The 20,655-nt window shown below is 38.0% G+C and overlaps 1 protein-coding gene across 2 annotated transcripts in view; it reads left to right on the top strand.

Moving 5' to 3' along the window:
• The window catches only part of ANK2 (ankyrin 2), a 673,807-nt gene that overhangs the window by 99,517 nt on the left and 553,635 nt on the right, over positions 1 to 20,655 (top strand). The window contains exon 1 of one of the 2 annotated variants that reach the window (XM_086704361.1): positions 3,951 to 4,105. The exons of the other annotated variant lie outside the window; for it this stretch is intronic. The gene's annotated coding sequence lies outside the window, so the exon portion shown is untranslated. Of the gene's footprint in view, positions 1 to 3,950; positions 4,106 to 20,655 lie in introns of those variants that run through there. 2 annotated transcript variants of the gene reach the window in all.

Here is a 20,655-nt window from a genome sequence, read left to right as displayed (position 1 = left end):
CTGTCAGTGCAGAGCCCCATGCAGGGCTCAAACTCACAAAGCACGAAATCATGACCTGAGCCGAAACCAAGAGTCAGATGCTCAACCGACTGAGCCACCCAGGCGCCCCCACATGTTCTTCTTATAAAGTGATATTGACATTTCTCCATTGCTTCTGCCCAGCCCTCTCTAGGGATATGTGCTTTCAGTGAAATCCAACCACCCTGAAGCCCCCACACCAAAGAAGAGAAAGCATATGGAGAGACAACATAGAGATATAGGAGATGACTAGAGAGTCCTGATTGTTTCATCCCTTAGTTGTTCCAGGCCAGGCAACAAACATGTGAATGGATGGGTGAGGCTTCAGATTTCAGCCTTTAGCTTTTGAGATGATCAGTTGATGTGAGTGGAGTAGACACCAGTTGACCCACTGAACTCTGCCCACACTGAAAATTTGAGAGAACATGTATGTTGTTTTAAGTAAAGTTTGGTGTGGCTTTTTGTGTAGCCACAGTAGCTAGATGAAGTTGGCCTGTAGGAGCCTCCCCAAATTGATTCCTACATTTTTTGACATGATGTTTATGCTCTTCTATAGTTTCTTTACTTCTGGCATAAAATAATGTCTTAAGCTCATGTTACACATGTTCTGCCTCAGATCTGAAATCATTCTTTTCTCCAAAGAGTCTTGGTTCTTTTTAGTGGGAAAAGGTATTGAGGGTTCAAAATGTGAGCATTAAGAGAGTTTTCAAAGGAGCAAATTTCAATAGAAAAATTACAAATTTGATGATAATAAAACATTTCAACATGTTTCCTGAAAGCAGAATTGAAAGACAAACCATGACGGTCAACAGAATGGACAAGAAAAGTAATAAAATTCTAACAAAAGTAAAAACAACATGTATAGTGTTGCCTCGCTGGCTCAGTTGGTAGAGCATGTGACTCTTGATCTCAGGCTTATGAGTTCATGCCTCATGTTAGGTTTAGAGATTACTTAAAAACAAAAGCAAAAACAAACAAAAAACATGAATAAGCCATTGTCAAAAGGTGGAATACCTATGGATAGTAAATACTGAATCATGTTCAACTTCCTTTTACTAAAAAAATTGAATATATACTATTTTTTCTTGATCAAATTAGATTTTCCTTAGAAGAAATAGGCTTCAACATGAATGTAGTAAAAATGTAGAAAAAATGTGATCTTGTACACATTGGTAGGAATGACACTTGATATTTGGCTTTCTGCTAAGTAATTGGGCAATATGAATTATGCTACAATATTAAAAAGTTGCAACCATTCTTACTAGTTAGGACAGAGCCTATGATACTGTGACAAAGAGGTACCAAATGAGATCTCTTGAAATTAAAAAAAAAAAAGATTCTCTCCTACAACAGGTTGAGAGTGAGTAGTCCAGGTTGGAAGGGCAGCTCTGCTTTCTGTGGTCATTTAGGTACCTGGTTCTCTTCATTCCCTTGCTCTGTCGTTTCCTAAGTGTTAAAGCTGTGTGGTTCAAACTAGGTCACAGGCAAGTCCGGGTTCCAGGTTGTATGAAGAGGAGAGAAAGAAGTCCAGGACAGGCACTATTCTCTTAAGGAAGAGAGGCAGAATTCTGCTAACAAGGCCCCACTTAGCTGGAAGGGAGCTGGGAGCTGCGGTGTTTAGACAGGAACTGTTTATCTAGCTTGAACCCTGTCACTTCGGAACAGACCACATCCTTTGATTCAATAATTTCCATTTCTGCTAATCTATTTTAATGAAATAAATCAATTACAGAAAATGTGTTAACTGCTTAACAATTACTCTGCCAAGGAGAATAATGTTCAGTTATGTACTCGAGAGGAAAATCACTTGAGAAACATCTTATACATATTATTGGAGCATTTTAGAGGCCATAGCAAGGAATTAAACGAGGTGGAAACCAGTGGAGGGTTTTGAGTAAACGAGTGATTCAGTTTAAGAATATTTTGCTTGCTGTTTGGAGGACAGGGTGGAAGCAGTTGCCAGAATCTAGGAGACACATGACGATGGTAGTTTGAACTAGGGTTTTAGCAGTGTTAGTGAGAGTCAATCGAATATTAAACTTTTATTAGCTGTGTAGATTTTGGAAGGAGCATTTTGTCCATGAGGCCAAATTTCACACTTTAGTTTGCCCACATAATTAGAGATAGTGGCAAAAGATCACTAGGTACAGACACATTTCTAGAGTGTTATTTTAAAATGTTCAAAATTAATTACGTTTATAAAGTTAAAGGTAAGAAAAATGCCAAGAAACTCTAAACAGAAAGGTATTTCTCAAGCAAAAAAGTATCACTTTCATTTGTTTATATCTTAGTTTATTAATATGCTCTTTCCCACAGAATAATAACAAAATAATGATAAACAAGGCTTTCATTATTTTGTCTTTGTTCCTTACATTTAAAGTGGATTTCAATATTTTTGTATGTATTTACTAAAGCTACAACATCAATATTTAAACAGTATCTACATATCCTCTTTGTTATGGGGATAATTGAATAATCTATTAAGCTATATGATTTTAATATAATAACCTATTTGTCACTATATATATACACACACATGTACACATATGTGTGTGTGTATATATATATATAATATTTAAATCTTCTGCTTGTTTTGTATCAAGTTTTTGATATTTTCTCCTGAGAAGGTGACCAGGTTGCTTCTGACTATGGAATTCAATATGTGATTCCATGAGGCAGCTAATTTCCATTTGATTTGTATTGGGAATAAGCCATATAAACAATAAAACTGTTTGAGTCAATTAATTTATTCTCACTACTTGTTGAACACCTATGATGTTTAACACCTATTTACACTGTGTCACTGTAAATAATACCAAGGTGCATGTAGAGACCTCCTGTTTCTACATAAATATCTGAAATACAGTTGATAAACCAAACTCACAGGAAGTAATACAGTTAAATTAGACAAAGAAAGTGAATTCTCCTCTTGACCAGGGAAGAAGTATGCTTCTGGTTACTGCTGCCTTACTTGGCTATGATTTTGCTTCATAAAAGCTTAATAATTGTTGTTATTCTTACCTTAAATGTTACATTTATTGCCGTTTATTATAATGAAACTGAGATGAAACATAGTTTTATTACTAGCCTTCAGATTCAGTATTAGACACAAAACATGTTATAAGGAGCCTTGAGAGAGCCATTATTTCTTTGACTTATCACAGAAATAGAATTAGAAACCCTGTGCCAAATAAAAAGAAATCTTATTTGAAGATTCAAATACCCTGCCCCTAAATCTACTAGCCCCCTTTGTAGTAGGTGCTTAGTAGGTGATCAATAAATGGTTATTGAATGAATGAATGCAAGCATGAATCGATGATTCTGAATTTCTACTTACCTAAGTCTATAAGTCTATTTCTGTTGGACTGTATGTGAGGAATTATTGCACATGGCACTGAATCTAGTGGTTACCTCCCTGAGAAATTCCATGAAAGAAAACCAGTAGTGATTAGCTTAAATAAAATTCACACACAACCCACCTATATTTTAGGACATGTACACATATATATCTACTGAAAGGTCGGTGGGGGGGGGGGAGGTGGTAGTGATTTGCAGATGAAATTACTCCCATGGTTCTTGGCATCTTGGTGGTAGGTCATTTTTCACCTTCTCTGAACTAGGTGTGGAACTTCAGCTACTTCCCATATATCTGCTAAGTTCTGGCTGCAAACACATCCCAGTGCTTTTCTTGCTTATTTCTTCCTTGTGTTAGAAACAGAAGGAATCAGGCAAAAAAAAATTTTTTTGTGAGAAAACAATTCCTTACTCTGTACCACCTGCTTAAATGTAAGCCAAAGGCACCCAAATGATGCAGCCCACGAGTGTAGAAGAGGCTGGCGGACGGCTGTCACGTCTGGCTGATCTGATGTCAGAGCGGATCATGTGGTGCTCCGTGGGCCGCTGGGACTGGCCCGCCGAAAGCACATGGATTACCGTCTGAGGCTGTAATGGGAAAGTCGGCTCCGGGGCTGCTGTCTCATAGACACCAGCCTGCAGGGAAGCTGGGGGCTCTCCGGTTTGCCCTGCTCCGGGGCCCCTCCTGCTGTGTGACTCACAGTTACATTGCACAGAGAAGCTCCTGCTCCCAGTAAGTACTTAAAGAAGGTTTTTATTCAGAGCATTCTGGAAGCGGGGAGGAAGTGTTGGTGTTGATGGGGGTTACTGGAAGCCCTTTGTAGAACACTCTCCCAGGATCTGGGCTGGGCAGAGCGCCTTTCCATGCCATCCTGGAGTTGATAGGCAGCGCTGATGTGCAAATGTCCCCCAGCCCTGATTTCGGTTTGTTCTCCACGGTGATGTGTTTTTCTGAATTGCATTTTCTATTTTTGTAATTGTGGGGTAGATTTTTTAGATGTGGTTCGATTAAATTGATTTCAGATTCTCACACCCCTGAGTGGTCCTGGTGTTCTCTGTATGGTAAACAGGGAGAGGGGAAAGAGGGTGGTGTCTCTCTTGGTCAGAAGCACTGTTTATGTTAAGATACTGGCTGTGTCTGTGCCGGAGAAATATTTAGTGGTTGCCCCCTCTTTTTTGGCTTTGGGTAAGTAGGTGATGGGAAAGAAAGCAGGGTGAACCAGCAGTGAGGAGCATGTAGATTTGAGGAATTACTGGTAAACTGAAATGCTGTTAGTATATTGCTTTTTAATGGTCAATTTTATATGAGGTAGTGTCAGCTGGCAGCACAGGTGCCAGTAATGGAAGAATGATGGAGTTTTCTCTCCCTTTTCCCAGCAAGCAAATTGTTTTTACTGCTTCCAAAGCCCCGTTAAAGAGTGGTGAGAAGTGCAAGCAGGGCAGATTTCTAAGCACTGTTTTTTGTTGTTTTGCTGGTAACAAGCATCACATTCCCACACTCATGGATCAGGAGAGATCCTTACCTCTGTAATGTTTAGGTGTGGCCTTTTTGGAGAGCAAGGGAATATACTCAGTAACATCTTATTGTTCCTTCTGGGCATGTAACACTGAATTTGTTTTAGAGACTGAAAATAAGTCTCTTGCAAGGGGCTACAAAAGGAAACTTAGGGGAAGAGATTGTTTATTTGCCTGGGCGCTTTTCTAGGAACACTTGACAGAGTTTTAGGTCAAGGTGTGGGATGTCCACTTGAAAGACATAAACAAATAATTATTTAGGCTATGTCTTTAAGCATTGGGAAATATTTATTCTTTTTGTTTGTTTGTTTGTTTGGGTTTTAGGAATAACCCTAGTCTTTTCTTTGAGTCTCTGCATTAACTGTAGGCGTTGGGGTCAAAGCCTGATTCTAGAAACATTTAGGTATCGAAGAAACTTTTGGGTGGGAAAGACAGTGGGATGGGAGCAAAGCAGGTATGCTTAGATGCGATCCATTCTTTTTTGTAGGCTTTTGCAATAGATGATTTAAGTCACAGAACATCAAACAACAGACGAGAGCTTGCCCCACCCATAGTGTTGTGAACATGGATTATTCATTCACTTGCCATTTTATTCCAATGAACTGCATAAGCACTAAGTGCAGAGAGGGTTCTAATTCATCGTTTGAGCCCCGTGGAAGCAGAGTACAAGCCAAATAAAATGAAGCTGTAGAAAAATGAAGCATCTCTCTTTCCTGCCCCACCCCATCTTGTTCTCCCTCCATATTGTTGAGTGAAGCTAGATTTATTCTGGAAAGGGTCCTTATTACTGCTTGTAATTTCGTTAGCCATTTCAGAAGAGGGGACAAAGGGCATAGGATATGCAGTTGGTACTTGCTGGAGGAGAGTAGGTGAGCATAGCGTGAGAAATGTTTTCAGAAGTACTCTTACTGACCCAGCCCTAGACCACACCCCCTTTTTTGGCTAGCTGCCAAATACTGTATCTCTGTCTAGGGAAGCCCGATGAACTGATGCCCATGCTTTGGCCCATCGATTCTTTGGTGATAAAACTGAGGAGCCCTCATCTCTGCAAGGACACACCAACCTGCTTCTCAGGGTAGAGATGCCAGTTTATGGGTGTTTTAGAATTTCTTTTCTTCAAAAATTAATATACTCTTATGAAAAGAAATGGAGAAAATGACTCATTTCCCTATCTCACTCACAAAAGCTTTGCTTAATGCCTCTGTTTCCTTGTCTTCATTGTCATTTTTGGCAGACTGTGATTAATGCACAGGGGCTATCTACACCCCAGATTTCTACTTTTCAGGGAAGGCATACGCAGTTAGGGACTTAGAAGTAGAACAGACCCTCAGGACTGACAGTCCATCTGCTTATTTTACAGAGGGCAAAGTGGCCCGAGTCATACATGTGATGAGTGACAGAATCAGGACCAGAACCCCGCTCTCCTGACTCAGTGTACCTTTCACAATCACCTAACTTAAGGAGAAAGCATTTTTCTATAATTTTTTTTCCAATTTTAGGTGATTTTTCATTTTATTTAGCTGTGGTACTACTAGTAAAATCACTACAATTTTGCATTTCTTTCCTAAGAATATCTTGGAATATGTTGGAATGTCCTTTGAAAGAAAATTAAGTTTTATTTTGTTAGGGGAGTAGCATGTTCTTTGTGGGTCATGTGATGAGATCTCAAATACCTGATTATTAGTTTTCCAATCTTGCCTTACTGGGAATGTGGACCACCTTAATTAGTAAAGTGATCATTATTCAATCATTGTTCAATTATGGCAAACAAATACCACAGTAGCATTGAGAAGCTTCTTCCCATTTGGGTAGTTTTCTTTTTCTTTTATTTTTTTCTTTTTATTTTTTTTATAAGATTTTATTTTTAAGTAATCTCTACATCCAACCTGGGGCTTGAATTTACAACCCTGAGATTAAGAGTGGCATACTCTACCTACTGAGCCAGCCAGGTGCCCCTGGGTCGTTGTCTGAGTCATATTAATATTCTTTCTTTACATAGGCCCTATTCATGGGGACATATTTAAACCATTTAAGAGATATTTAGGGCTGCCTAGGTGGCTCAGTTGGTTAAGCATCCGACTCTTGATTTCAGCTCAGGTCATGATCTCATGGTTTGTGGGATTGAGCCCCGCATCAGGCTCCATGCTGGCAACACAGAGTCTGCTTGGGATTCTGTCTCTTCCTTTCTCTCTGCCCTGCCCCAGCTCACTCTCTCTCTCTCTGAAAATAGATAAATAAACTTAAAAAAATTAAGAGATGTTTAAAATAAATTTTCAGCTTAACTTACTCTCTTTAGATTGCTGCTAGACATAAAAGAGATTTAAAAAATACTTATTGATTGATAGAATATACAGGGCATTACAATGCCTGCTGATGAGTGTATTGAGATTTAAAAGGTAACACAATGTTATGCTTTCCTATAATGGAATTAGAATATCCATCTGTTAATTATTCAGTCTAATTGTGGTCAGGGTGAGATTCACATATTTGTTTGAAATCAAAATAAGTAAGAATAAATGTCACATGTAATTCATGCTATTTGTAAAAGCAAGAAACATAATTAATTAGATTGGGTGTTGTTTAATTACATTTTTTAGAAACCTTGCCTATAATACAGAGGATCTCTGATTATATCCTTAATGTGTAATAATCAGTTTCTACTGGTCTAGTGAGGGCATCTTTTCAATCTAGACATTATACTATAGTGATATATTGGAAGAAATTAGTTCTGGTGGCTTTGAGTGGTTTCAACAAGAATAATTGGAACACTGTTCCAAAGAGCCTGCACTCCCTAGCTCTGAAACAAATGGCTGCATGTGTGACATTTCTAAATGGTGACATCTTCAAGGAGCCCTCTAGCTGATTTCTTATTTTAAGTTTCAGGTTATGGTGGGCAAAAAGAAAACAGAAAAGAGAAATTGTTAATATTTCTAATATGGAGAGACAAGGGCTTCAATGAAAGGTATTACTTATTTAAAAAAGATATAACTAAGAGGAAATGCAAAAACAATGGCCAGAGGAGCCTCAATACAGTGAATGGCTGCTGTCCGTGTTGTAAATTTCACTCTTTAAGGCCTTGGATGCCTTTAACTGGTTCCATTTAGGCAGAAAGCACAAGCGAATATCTCTTGTTGTAAACAAAGCAACAGATTTAAGTTAATGCTAATGTGTTCACGGCCAGAGCCAAAAGCTTTTCAGGGTTATTATAACACACTGGGCTCTTAGCCCATCCATCTAAATGTCTAAAGTAGACTAAAGTTATGGATCAGCCCATTGTATACACCATCCCACATGAGAGCCAGATGCTACTGTTTACTGTGCTAGTAACTTTGCCAGCTTCAATGTGAAATCTGAGATTACTGTTTGGGGTCAATGGAAGTTATAGATTGATTTCTTTGATCATGAATTTAAGCTCCTACACTCCAGTCTGTTTTGATTAATGCTGATTTTTTAGAACAATCTCTTAAAGTTAATTTACACCCAACTGTCTAAATTGTTTAGATGGAGGGCTTCCTCATGAAAACTGTGTTTATTTATTATCTTTTGGGTCTTTGGGTTTGATGTAGGTCTTCAGCATATTTTTTGTCCTTTGTCTTGAGCATGGAAAAGAAGTTATGAAGATCTATTGCACAGCACTACACTTGAAAAGAGCACTACAACACAACTTTTGAGGAGATTTGGTAGAAAAATAGTTCTATATTTCCTAAATATAATGATTTAGGAAAAGATTATCTGCTGCCATCAGTCAAAAAGAATATTCAATCATTCAAGACCCAGTACTGGGTTTTGATGACATTGTTAAATCTTTATTCCTTAATCTTAATCTTAATTTGATTTGTACCTTATGTATCAGATTAAACTGGGTTTTGAGGAAGTATCATAAGTAATAACAATAACAATGACAATAGCAGCTGCCATATGCTGAGCACTTCCCATTTGCCAGACCATTTCCTAACTTTCATTTATTTATGGACATTTCACAGATGGTAAGGTGAACTTGCACTAAAGCACTTGACTTGTCAGCTCAGATTCCAACCAGGTCTTTCTAAGTCTAAGGCTCTCTTTTAACTGATGCTATTGTTTCAAGTATAGATTTCTGTAGAGTTGTGTACACAAACATGAAGATTGTGGTAAGACCTATTTGTTTATATATATAATACAGATGTGGGGAGGGGAGTGTTGACTTATAGGTGAGGAGAGAATGCCTTTATTTTGGATAAGATTCCATTATGTTAATAAATTGTGATGTGATATGATTAAAAGATATGGGAAATGTTTAGGAGTAATAGTTACCTGCTTATTAGTTCTACCAGGAGTATTTAGAAGACAGTCCCCATTACAAGGTCCTAATAGATACCATAATTTGACAAAATTTTGTTTTATTTTTTTAAATGGAATAAACATATTTATTTATTTATTTATTTATTTATAATTTATCATCAAATTAGTTTCCATACAAAATTTTGTTTTATAAGACCTTATTCTTAAAAGCATAGTTCTTTCAGCTTTATCTAAAACATGGTAGCTTTGTAACCAATTTAACTCACAGCGAAATGATTTATGGACTCTGTAAAGGTAATGCCCTAATAAAAATATATCACAAGGAAACAACAGATGTTGGTGAGGATGTGGAGAAAGGGGAACCCTCTTGCACTGTTGGTGGGAATGCAAACTGGTGCGGCCTGGAAAACAGCATGGAGTTTCCTCAAAAAATTAAAAATAGAATTACCCTACAACCCAGCAATGTCACTACTAGAAATTTATCCAAAGGATACGGGAGTGCTGATTCATAGGGGCACATGTACCCCAATGTTTATAGCAGTGCTATTGACAATAGCCAAATTATGGAAGGAGCCCACATGTCCATCAACTGATGAATGGATAAAGAAGATATAGTATATATATACAATGGAATACTACTCGGCAATGAGAAAGAATGAAATATTGCCATTTGCAACAATGTGGATGGAACTGGAGGGTATTATGCTAAGTGAAATAAGTCAGTCAGAGAAATACAGATATCATATGTTTTCACTCATGTGGAACTTGAGAAACTTAACAGAAGACCATAGGGGAAGGGAAGGGGAAAAAACAGAGAGGGAGGCAAACCATAAGATAGTTTTAAATACAGAGAACAAACTGAGGGTTGATGGGGAGGTGAGGCAGGGGGGAAAATGGGTGATGGGCATTGAGGAGGGCACTTGTTGGGATGAACACTGGGTGTTGGATGTAAGCGATGAATCATGGGAATCTACTCCTTAAGCCAAGAGCACACTGTGCACTGTGCGTTAGCTAACTTGACAATAAATTATATTAAAAAATTTTTTTAAAATATATATCGCAGAACAATATTACTGGAAGTCTGAAAAAGCATGTTACCATATTTATTACATTTTCTTCCTTTTGCCAATCAGTTCACATTTCCTAACTTGAGTAGTGAATTGCCCACTTACCTTAGGCTTCTTTAAGTTCCTTGAGAGAAGGGCTGTTTTACCTTTGTCTTCCCAGAGCTGGGCACAGTGACTCGTATAGGATGTTGTTTGTTCACAAAATTGCCATCTACCATGAGGCCCACCTCTCTAAAGGTGTAGGTTTTGTGGTCGAAACTCAAAGTAGGATTTCTTTGGCATTTTAAGAGAACACATTGTGGAAAAACAGAACTAAAACCAGAAAACAAAACGTAAGTAATCCAGACTGAACTGCTTATGTCTTGTTTTTTAGCAAAACAATTTCACAGATCCTTTCATGCTAGCCATTCAGAATATCCGTTGTTGGGGTTCCTGTTTGTGACATGTAAAAGTATACCCTTGAGTGTGGTTTTCAAGTGCTAAAGAAAAAATAGGCTCCACAAGTTTCATATGATTAGATCTTTTCTCATCTTGATGTTGGAACATCAATGCTGCAATTCATAACTTTTCCTCATATCTTAATATCATTGGGTTTTATACTAAAGGGAACATTAAACCATCCTAAATGAAGAATGATGCTGGGTTGAAAGTAGATTTTACATCATTTTACTGTCATACCATTATTTTGTTTTGCTCAGAAAGGACTATTGTTCCTTCACGTTGTACGTATTTACACTTACTAAAACTTTGTTGATATACATACACAAAAACATATTCCTCTAGTTGTAAAGTTACTTGTAGAACAATACTGAAGAATTTTAAACACCTTATTCTGATATCACATGGTATTCAATTTCAGAATAAACTAAATTCTGTTAAGAACATTTGGCTCGGATGTTACTAAAAATAATTGTTGCTCTGAAATCTCACACAGGGAATAAACATTCCATGCCTTTCTACTTGTTACGCATTTTCGCTTTGTTTCCATTTGGGACTGAAAAGAGGACATTTAGGAGAAATATTTTAAAAGGAGATGTATTGGTGCTTTATAAACTCCCAATATACTGCCTCTGTTAAATCTAAATTGTTGCTATAAAAAGACAGCTATATACTTGTGTTTAGGCACTAACTGTAAATTATTTAAAATGTAATTTAGAAACAGACAAATCCCCCTAAAGATAGCTAGCCCAATATATGTTAGTTAATCAGTACTTAGCTAAACCAGGTAGGATAGAAAATGGTCTGTAGCAGCTACATTGTACGGCAAGTCTCATTTGGACACAGGACAGTTTTGAAAGGTGGTCTTACTTTCGGTTTGAACCACCAGAGGAATTAACAGAGAAAGCCTTTGCTCTACTGAAGAAAGTCTTGAAGTGCAGAAATAAATGTCCACATATGACATCCATTAAGACCCTTTTAAATTTTAATACTTCTTTTCCTTTTAAAAAAAGGTTTGAATCAGAATAAGCCAAACAGGAAGTAGTATGTAAGAGGAGATGACAGTAAACTGAAGTGGCAGTCTTTTAGACCACAGTAGCTCTAAAACCCAGAACCCTAGAATATTGGATTGGATAGATGGCTCAAGATTTCTGATTTTAGCGATATCAGGGCAATTTTGCATTGTCAATCTGGTAGGCTACCAAAATTAGATTAGTGTAAGCTGTGACTGATGATGACAGTTAATGATTAGTTTTGGTGATGCGTGATGTAACCAAGTGGCTGTGCATTCTGTTTTTTCTTTTAATTTGTGAATGATTTATGTTTTTTTTTAAATTTTTAAATGTTTTTGCTTATTTTTGAGAGACAGAGCACAAACGGGGGAGAGGCAGAGAGAGAGGGAGACACAGAATCCGAAGCAGGCTCCAGGCTCCGAGCTGTCAGCACAGAGCCTGACGCAGGGCTCAACCCCACGAACTGTGAGATCATGACCTGAGCCAAAATTGGATGCTTAACCGACTGAGCCACCCAGGCCCCCTTGATTTATGTTTTTGAATATATGATATACTCTCCCAAATTCAAAAGATAAAAAAGAATGAGTAAGTTTTCTTCTTGCCTGATGCTCCAGTTCCCCTCCTGAGATGTAACTGCTATTTTTAGTTCCATGTGTATCTTCTGGTTATTTGCCTTGACTATACATACATATATCTATCTGTATCTTGTTAAGCATAAATAGTAGCATACTGCATACACTATGCTGCTGTATTTTTTCCACTTAAAATGTCTTTGCCCTTGTTCCATATCAGGTAACATACAAAGTTACCTTATTCTTGAAATAAATGAAATAAATTTTTCATAAAAAACATATATAGAATTAGATTGTGTAATGAACACCCAGGTATCTATTAACCAGCTTCAACAGACATATAAATATTTTTGACAATCTTACTGTATATTAGATAATATTAAGGGACTTACCATTAGCTTTGTTAGGTGTAATAGTGGTCTAGTGGTTATATTGAAAAAAAATTTCCTTATCAATTAGAGATGCATGCTGATATATTTATGAGTGAAATGATATGTTGTCTCATGTTTGAGATTTACTTTAAAATATGCCAGCAGAAAAAGTATGTGTGGGAGATGCAGCTTGAGCTAAGATTGGCAAAATGTAGAAGCTGGATCAATGCAAATTCATTATTTCTTTGCTATGTGTATGTTGAAATAATTCCAAAATAATAAATACATTTGCAAATCTACTTTCATATACAGCTCCCTCTTTTTCTCTGGAGTATTTATTTATTGTATTTTATTATTATTATTATTTATGTTTATTTATTTTGGAGAGAGAGAGAGAGACAGAGAGAGACAGAGAGTGAATGAGGGAGAGGCAGAGAGAGAGGCAGACACAGAATTCAAAGTAGGCTCCAGGCTCTGAGCTATCAGCACAGAGCCTGGCTGGGGGCTCGAACTCATGAGCAGTGATATCATGACCTGAGCTGAAGTCTGATGCTCAACTGACTGAGCTACCCAGGCAATCCTGGAGTATTTTTTTAAATGTTTATTTTTGAGAGAGAGAGAGAGAGAAGGAGAGGGAGAGGGAGAGAGAGAATGCGCAGGGGAGAGACAGAGAGAGGGAGACAGGATCTGAAGCAGGGTCCGTGCTGTCAACGCAGGACCCTGTGTGGGACTTGACCTCATGAACTGTGAGACCATGTCCTGAATGAAGTCAGACGCTTAACCAACAGAGCCAACCAGGCACCCCTTCTCTGGAGTATTGTAAAATAAATCTTACATATCATGTAATTTACCCATAACTACCTTTGTATGTATACATTTTTTCCTCTCTGTATGTATTTCTAAGAAAGACATAAAGACTTAAAAAAATAACTATAATACCATTGTCACATCTTAGAAAACTAACAATAATTCTTAATATAATCCCAAACCCAGTCTATTTTCCAGTTTCTCTGTCTCAAAAGAATCTTTTTATAGTTGTTTTGTTCGAATTAGGAGCCAAATTGTGTCCACATATGACATCCATTAAAATTCTTTGAAATTGTTAATACTTATTTTCCCTTAAAAAATGTCATTTATTTATTTTAAAAAATTAGTTTTTTTTTTTTTTATCCTATAGAAGGCCATACTTTTGGATTTGACTGTTTCCTCTAGGTGCTTTTCCACTTGTTCTTCTATTCCTTGCATTTGAGGCTTGGTTAAATTCATGTTGAATGTTTTTGGCAAGAATTCTTCCTAAGTGGTTCCTGTGTTCTTGCTCAATCACCTCGGGAGGCTCATATATCTCATGTTTCACTTTGAGTGATTTTAAGATTGAGCAGAGGATTTGGGTGACATCGGGCTGATCTGCCTGTATAAAGTTTCCCATTAATGTTTCACCTAATGTTTTTGGCATTCAGTGATTATTTTTGCTGTAGTCCATTATTCCATTAAGGGTTGCAAAATGATTTTCCGGTTCTTCCGCTCATTTTGCATTACCTGGGATTGTTCAATAAAGGCATTTCTCTCATCTTTTTGATTAGTCTAAATATAGTTAGTTTATTCTTTTTAAAGACCATATAGCATTTTATTGTATCATAATTGAACAGGTTCCCCCCCCCCTTTTTTTTAAATAAACTTTACCCCCAATGTGGGGCTTGAATTCATGACACCAAGATCAAGAGTCACATCCTCTACTGACTGAGCTAGCCAGGCGTCCTTTAGAATGTTTCTGTTACTATTTCTTGATTTAAATATTTTTTCTTACTGTTTATTACCTCATATACTTATGTATTTATGGTGAATAGTAAACTATGGAATTTTGAGAGAATTATATTTTAATTGAAAAATTACTGGAGTTTTACTTCCTGCATGTTATTTTCATATAAATATGAGAGTTAGAGTCAGACAGATCTGTATTTTAACCCTGGATCATTTATTAAAAACAGGACCTTGGGCAAGTTATTTATCCTTTCTAAGCTTCGTATGCTGAGAATAATAATAATAATAATAATAATATCTGATTCCTTGACTGTTTTAAGGATTAAATAAAATAACCTATCAAAATACTTGGTACAGTGCCTGTCATACAGTGAGTGTTGAATAGGATGAACTTTTGTTAATATTTGATGCTTAAAGAGCACCTGCAAACTCAATTTGGCCTGGCAAATAGATGCTCAATAAATAGTGCTACTCTTTTTCTCTTTCTTCACTTTGTCTCCAATCTGAGCAGTCATAAAGATTATTCTTTTTCCTGACCGTTTTCAGGAATTTAAGAAAAAAAAAAAAAACCCAAACATGTCAGCTGCCCTGAGCCTTTTGCTGTTTTCATCCTGTAATTCTGCTATTAGCCTTTCTGGAAACTCACCTGGGATTGTTGGAGTCACAGCCCCCTATCCCAGGAAGCCTTCTTGCATACTGAGAAACGCTAACTTTCAGACCGTCCAGTCCAAAAAGGACCAGGTGGAATGCAAACAACACTACATTTTAATCCTGAGCTGTGGAAATAGTGTTCCTCTTGTCTGTCTTGCCCACCCTGCCTCATCCATAGTTGCCAGTTCATTTTTAGGATTAAAAAGTTAGTCTGTTACAACTCTGTGTATTATTCCCTGTGCTCTGTCTAAACTGTGTGGGAACCAAAACTAGGTAGAATCATGACAAATTAATCTTCCCATCAAACTTTAGAATAAAGGGCATTTGCCTTGAAAGTTGATATGCTGACTTATTTTATTTTAGCAACTCATGAGAATTACTATTTGTTTTGCTCTTTTGGTATTTCTCTTTTCCATATATTCTTCTTCTTTGTAACATCTTCAACCTTAAATTTATTCCTCCACTTTCCTCTATCCAATCCTGGCTAGTCTTTCCTCTTTCCCCACTGGTCAGACTTCTAGCATCCCCTCTTGTTACTTTCTGCCTCCATCCTATAACCTTTCAATTCTTAGACGCATCATGTGTTGATGAAGTAAGTACACATTTTGCCCCACTCCTTAGCTATGTGATTGGATAAAGCTGGGCTTTCTTGGCATTATCTGATCTCTTTTTCCTCTGTCTTTATGTAATACCTGGCAAGCATTGTACTTTTGTTCACTGACCCCAAGGTTTTACATACACAGAATGCAAAAAGGTTAAGTGATTTGAAAGGATGTGTTGAAGATAACAACGTAGAGCCAGCACTGCAGATTAGAGACAACACCCGGCTCCCGGATGCTCAGATCAGGCTGTTTTCCAGTGAAATCTGCTGAAGGAGCACACACATATCTTAGTAATGGCCTGGAAAACAAGACATACTTTTCCTCATTCTAATGGTACTCTTTCTATTTTGATAGAAGGATATGATAAACATGGGCTGAGTCTTTAAAGAACGATGATACTACCTATTTTGACAAATTTGAATGGCTTCTTAAGTGTTAAGAAGTGTGGTTTGGTTAAGATAAATCCTATTTGGTGTGTTAATTAAGATTTGGAGCATCACAAACTCTCACAGAATGACACTACTCTTTAACTAAAAAGTTATGGTATAAAGCAGAGGAAAAAGATTAGGAACAGGGAGGCTGGGAACAGCATGGAATATGCTAGGAACAGCATGGAGCCTGATGTGGGGCTCAGTCCCATGACACTGGAGTCATGACCTGAGCCGAAATCAGGAGTCAGAGGCTCAACCAACTGAGCCACCCCGGCGCCCCTCAATGACCAGCTTTAATAATGATCCATGTCTGCTCTTCATCTTGGGTATAGAGTTTTGTTTTTGTTTTGTTTTGTTTTGTTTTTGTTTTTGTTTTTTTCAACGTTTATTTATTTTTGGGACAGAGAGAGACAGAGCATGAACAGGGGAGGGGCAGAGAGAGAGAGGGAGACACAGAATTGGAAACAGGCTCCAGGCTCTGAGCCATCAGCCCAGAGCCCGACGCGGGGCTCGAACTCACGGACCGCGAGATCGTGACCTGGCTGAAGTCGGACGCTTAACCGACTGTGCCACCCAGGCGCCCCTGTTTTGTTTTGTTTTTGATTGAAGGATGCCTTTTAAAAAATTATACATAATTGTTGAAATTTTGTCTTGCTTGTTTTCTGTGCCTGGGATTGCTTCAGGGGGAAAATCTCCTAAAAATGCCCATTTCTAATCTTTCTCTGCCAGTTTTGCATTCCTCTGTGTGTTGGGCAATGGATTGTTGTTCCCAATCTATGAAGGACAAGGGTTTTCCTGTCTGCTCTCACACATTCATTCTAAGCAACTATTATGTGCTAGGTCTGGTGCCTCGTGCTGCAGGTACAGAGATGAGGAAGACATGGTCCCAGTGTAAGAGCTGGCGCTAGGTCAGGCATCTCTGCCTGGAACAAACAGGGTTCCCAGAGTGTGGTCTGTGGTCTCGCCTGGGGCCCTGCTTCAGCTATTGAGTAAGAATCTCGGGATAGGCTTAGGAATCTGCATTTTCATCGAATGATTCTTAGGCATTGGCCCAGAGCATGGTAGGAGCCAGGTGGTTCATGGAGAGAGTAGCTGCCAGTGTGCAATGCATTGCATCTTTTAGATGCTTTTAGAGCTTTCTACTCAGCATTAATATTTCTGGGAGGCTCCTCAGGAGGGAGACACCTCGCCTGGCTTGAAGGAACCCCCTCTGGAACAGGCAGGCTGAAGGGCTAGTAGAAAGGCTTCTGGGAATGGCGTGAACTCTGTCTTTCAGAAAGTCATGGTCCTGAATTAAGGGGCAAGGTTCTGGGTTAGGTTGGGAGGAGAAGAGCCAAGGATTTGGATCCCTAGATGATTCACAATTTTGTCCCTGTGGTGTCCAAGGGGGAGAATATAGCTCCCGGCTAATATCATGAGGATTCATCTAGGGAGAGAAAAAAATGCAGAGATAAAACTCTAAGAGCCAGCACATATATAGTGTCTTGCTGTGCCTTCCTTCTGTTCCGTGCACTTTACGTATGTTAATTCCTCCAATCCTAACAAGGATCTTAAGAGCTAGGTGCCAGTACTACCATCTTCAGTTTACAAATGAAGGAACAGAGAGGTTATGCAATAGTCCTTTGGCAGAGCCAGCATTTCAACACAGGTAAGTGTGGAGCCGAACAGAAGTTCATCACTAGAGCATTCCAGTGCCTCTCAGAAGATCATCACCGGAAAACGTAAAAGCAGAAGTATACTGTTCTCCTTGAGCATTGGCTTCTTCCAGCTTGTCGCCAGATGATACCCATCCTCCCCCGTGGGCCACCCAAAGAACACTTTGGAAGCCCTGACAGTTGCTCTCTTAAATGCCTTCAAGGCTGGTTTCTTCTGTTTTAGAGAAGACATTACATGCTTCCTTTTGTTGTTAACCTTCTAATCCAGATGCGTATGAAAATCTCCTTGGCAGTAGATCTGATCCTGCATTTCACTGCCTGAAGTGAAGACTGGACGCACTATTTTTAGAGGCAAACCCACCACATCTTAGCCTTTGAACAACTGCGTGATATAAAAAAAGAAAATTTCGCAGTGCCTATTTAAAAGCATGAACAACTTCTGAGTGTTTTTAAATTTGATTTTAATATGGGATTGGGTATCTAAAGGCTTTGTGTGTGTATTCAGTAATGTGGATAGTTATTAACAAATTAAAAAAAAATGGTAACCAGGAAAGGTACATTTTAACTGCATCTGAGCTTCTGACATGAAGAGTTATTTAACCTGAATTCTTTTTCAGGAGCGATTTCACTTTTTACGTTATCGTACCAGATGCCAGAGACCTGGCTTGCAAGCTGATCTAAAGATGTCCTGAATCAGTAGGAAGTCAGTGAGCTGTGATATTGCTCTATTTATTTTTTCCTATAGGATGAGGAGCGAGAGGGCTGCCATTAGAAATTTTGCTCCAGTGGCCTGGCAACTTAACCTTTTTCCTGGTCTCCTTGTTGGAAGAGTTGCAACCACAAAACATTATCTAACTGACGAAACCATTCTCAGGTATAGGTTTATTGCACAAACACTTATTCTTTCACTCAATCAATGCCTACCTGTGTTAGCACTGGTAGAGTTACTGAAGGGCATGGTTAATTCTGGCAATGAAAGGATGCATAAACCTCTCATGAGGCAGGAACCACTGTCGACTCCACTGAATATTTAAACTCCAATGATTTTCATTAGTCTAAACCAATTCTTTTCTATTAAAAATAGTATACGCTTCTTGTTAAAAAATTCAACAGAAGAAGACATGTTTGAAGTCAAAGATGAATGACGCTCACCCCAAAGTATTTTCAAAGTCAACAGATATCTAGTGCTTCTTTTAAAATAACATTCCCACTGAATAAAGCGATATTTCAACTTATGATGACCAGAGTTATAATTCCTATTTTTTTTTTACTTTTAACTACTTGGACATTATATTAGTTTCCTATTGCAGTTGTAACACATTTCCACAAATTTAGTGGCCAACACAAAAATATTACTTTATAGTCTGGAGATGAGAGTTCCCCACATGGGTTTCACTGGGCTGAAACCAAGGTGTTGGCAACCTATGGTTCCTCTGAAGACTCTAGGGGAGGATTTGTTTCTTTGCCTTTTCCAGATTCTAGAGGTTACCTGCATTTCTTGGCTCCTGACCACATCCTCTGTACCAAGGAACATCACTCTGGTCTCTGGTTCTGTTACCACATTGCCTCCCTCTTATAAGGATCCTACCTGGATGGTCTTTCCATCTCAAAACCCTTAGTTTACTCACATCGGGAAAGTCCCTTTTGCCATATGTGCTAACGTTCAGAAGTTCCAGGGATTAGGATGTGGACATCTTTGGGGAGGGGGCATCGTTAAGCCTACCAAAGAGATGTACAAATCCGATTTGCTAAGGGATTTTGTGTGGGAGAAATTCATACTAAATTAGTACTTCTCCTTCAACTCTTCTTTCTGTTTTCATTCAAATACCAGAAACTCTATTATGGTCTCACATTTGATTTATCTGGGAGCCCCTGACCATGATGTGAAGGGTCCTAGAGCAACATTTTCTAAACTGAAGCTTGCTATCGTCTGTGATTCCGAATGTATTTTACAATGGAATCTTTTATTTCTCTTTCGTATTTTCTTTATTTTTTCTTTTTTAAAAAAATGTTATTAATGATCTTCTGAAGGAAACCAATGTGTTATGATTGGGAATTGTTGTCCTTAATGCAACTTTCATTCTGAAGCTTAACTATATTCCCCTGAAAAAATAAATAAAATAAAAAGGGTGTATTTAAACTGCCTCTAAATATCTTCTAAATGGCATCTTTCATATTTAATCTTCTTTCTCTACTACCTATGTTGAACTTAGTTTCTTTAGACTTTATTTTTTTAATTCATTTATTTTGAGAGAGAGAGAGAGAACACAAGAGAGGGGGCAGAGAGAGAGAGAGAAAGACAATCCCAAGCAGGCTCTGCACTGTCAGCATGGAGCCCAATGTGGGGCCTGAACTCATGAACCATGAGATCATGACCTGAGCTGAAGTCAGATGCTCAACCAACTGAGCCACCCAAGCACCCAGTTTCTTTAGACTTTAAAGCAACTAACTTTCATAATTTGAATTGAGGTTAAGAATAACTTTATATTTCTATAAATAAAATTTGAATAATATTACATGCAAGCAAAAATTTTGTGACTATGATAACACAAAATTGTTTTGAAAAGTAATTGTTTAATGTCAGAGTTTTTCAAGGTGTGTAGAAAAATGTACTATTTGACTATCTCAGAATCCCAGGACTGGCACACATTAATTTCTTTAAAAAATTGTATTTATCTTTTTCCTATTTTGGGAAGGTATTTCCTCTAAAGTGGTCCACAGTGGTACCTGATAATTAATGCTGGGTCACCTCAGAGCTCCCGAAAATGATGTGAAGAGATCTTCAGCCTCCTCTGCTGGGTTTGTGGTGAGATAGCCCTTAGCACAGGTTGGCAGTTCAATCTTCACAAGATAAAAGTTTTTTTTTTAATATTCATTTATTTATTTTTGAGAAAGAGCACTTGCGAGTAGGGGAGGGGCAGATGATCCG

The sequence above is a fragment of the Puma concolor genome, chromosome B1 (assembly GCF_028749965.1).
Source record: "Puma concolor isolate L17-30 chromosome B1, mPumCon1.1.hap2, whole genome shotgun sequence".
Lineage (NCBI taxonomy): Eukaryota > Metazoa > Chordata > Mammalia > Carnivora > Felidae > Puma > Puma concolor.
The sequence above is the reverse complement of the archived record's forward strand: the minus strand, read 5'-3'. Positions and strand labels throughout refer to the sequence as shown.